This window comes from Phoca vitulina, unplaced genomic scaffold, assembly GCF_004348235.1.
Source record: "Phoca vitulina isolate PV1807 unplaced genomic scaffold, GSC_HSeal_1.0 scaffold11, whole genome shotgun sequence".
Taxonomy (NCBI): Eukaryota; Metazoa; Chordata; class Mammalia; order Carnivora; family Phocidae; genus Phoca; species Phoca vitulina.
This window is the reverse complement of record NW_022589714.1, coordinates 33,399,832-33,402,167: the sequence shown is the minus strand read 5'-3', so window position 1 is coordinate 33,402,167 and position 2,336 is coordinate 33,399,832. Positions and strand designations below refer to the sequence as shown.

At 35.8% G+C, this 2,336-nt stretch overlaps 1 pseudogene; it reads left to right on the top strand.

The window, feature by feature from the left end:
• Positions 1-243: 243 nt before the first annotated feature.
• LOC116635724 lies at positions 244-607 on the top strand (annotated as a pseudogene).
• Positions 608-2,336: the final 1,729 nt, after the last annotated feature.

The window sequence follows — 2,336 nt, the reverse complement described above, 5'->3', positions numbered from 1 at the left end:
TGCCGGAACTGATCAAGAAAGCAGTCCCACGTGAAGGTCTCCCCCAGTGGGGAGGACTCCCCGGCTGTTCCTCCAAGGCCTTGCGCGCGTGAGTATCAGGGCTGTGAGTCTTTCGGGGACAGGCACACAAGCAAGCCCAGAGGAAAGAAAGAAATAAGGAACGCCAGTAAAGACCCACATTTAGCACTATTGAGCACCTTCTAGGTTAAACCCTCAAAGCACTCCTGTGACTAAAGCCACATCATGTCAATAGTTCGTTCTTCCGTCCATGCCAAATGGATCATGGGGAAGGTGACTGGAACAGCAATGCAAAAAAATAGCTAAAGTGTTTTGGATCCCTATTTATTAAAGTACTTTAATAAGCGAAAAACCTTTGCTCACGATGCTCTTCAGCAGTGCACAGTTGGGGATATGGTGCTTCTCAAAGCTCTACCTGTTCCACGAACAAAGCACATGAAACATGAACTGGCCGAGATCATTTTCAAAGTTAGACAAGTCATAGATCCATTGACAAGAAAACCCTACCTACCTGGAAAGCCCAGTCAGCTTGGAAACCACCTACTTAACCAAAAATCTGGAAGAACTCAATAGCTCTTCAGCACAGTGAAAGAGGATTGGAAGAAGGAGCCAAAGGGGAAGATTTACAAGTCTGCTTTATGAAAAAAGAAATTTTTCTAAGTTTCATTACAAACGGTCTGATTTCTCTTCTGGTATTTATGGAGTAGCTAAAAGTAAATGAAGTAAAGGCCTTGTTAAAATTTTTCGTAAAAGTTTAAGGTCATGTTTTAAATTTCCTTTTCATTGGACATACGTTCCTCTTATAGTAAGTGTGCTTAGCAGTCCCTTGCATTGTTTTGTAAGCTCACTGTTTTAAAAGGTGTATTTTTTTTTCATTCAAAGGAATCTTGAATTTATCTTAGAATCTTTATTTGGGGAGGAAAAATCTTTTGATATAAAACAGATAAGACTGCAGTAAGTGAATATTTATTTTTGGTGTCATATATTTGAAATTAAATTTTTTTCTCTGATTTAACCAGTTACAAATGGAAATAATCAACAGACTTTATCAAAGTCTGTATTAAGAATGTTGACACATAGAAAATAAAACTTGAAAATTCAAAAAAAATCTAAAATCAAGTTGTTTTTGTTTTTGTTTTCTTGTTTCTATGAGTACCTATAACAAATAATGCAGTACCTGGTATATAGTAGGTCTGTCAATTTAAATGACTAAATGAACAAAGAAACATTTTTGGCTTAACCATTTTTGATTTATGGCTCTAACAAGTGTCTTTAATAATGGCAAGTGTTTCTTTTTTTGATGATGGCTTCTCCTTTTTTGAAAATAGCCAACAATAATGAGATAAGTTTGGTGCATAATATTAGTAATCAATTTATTAAAGCAATTTTAAACACAAGAATGAAAATAATAAAGAGGTTGATTTTTATGCCAATTCCAAAATCTTTCTTTTTAACTAATTTGCCAGGCACAGTATTTCTTTAGCCATAACTTATATTAATTCCATTAGAAGCATTTAGAAATAATCTGTTTCTGTTGTTGCCTATTTTGTACTCTGATTTGTTATTTCAATGATGCCACTTAAAAACTTATTCCTTTTTGGGGTGCCTGGGTGGCTCAGTCAGTTAAGCTTCCCACTCTTGATTTTGCCTCAGGTCATGATCTGAGTCATGGGATCGAGCCCCATGTTGGGCTCCAGCCCCATGTTGGGCTCCATGCTCAACAGGTAGTCTTCTTGAGACTCTCTCTTAAATCACATTGCATATGAAGTCAGGATTGGACACCATGCTTGATCAGGCTCTGTGAATACATGGGGTTTACAAGTGGGAACTGTGTGTATATGATTCAATTGAAATTGAGACAAACACCTGTTTATATAGCTTTATGTACAGCTAGGGAAGATATTATAACAAACTAAACCATTAACATGATTCACAATAGTCAATTTTGGACAGTTGTTTTTCTTCCTTGCCCTTTATCAAACAAAATACAATGATTTTGTATCATTGTATGATTAAAGATGTACATGTTAAGAGAAGTTGATTTTTAGATTACCTAGGGAAAAGAACAAGTCCAATGAGTTTTTTAGAAGCAGCAGATATTTAGGATGGTTTATAAATAGCCCTGTCTGCAAGGAGGGTGACAGAGTGAGAGTCCTCTACAATTAATAGGGATAAAACTTTTCCCTTTCAGTTCTTTTATGGTTCTGTTATTCTAAAATGATAATAAGAAGCAGTAAAACCTGTATATAATCTGGAGGATATTTGTTTTACTCCAAACGTACTCAGCATTTCATTGGATCATTAGCTCCACATGGAAA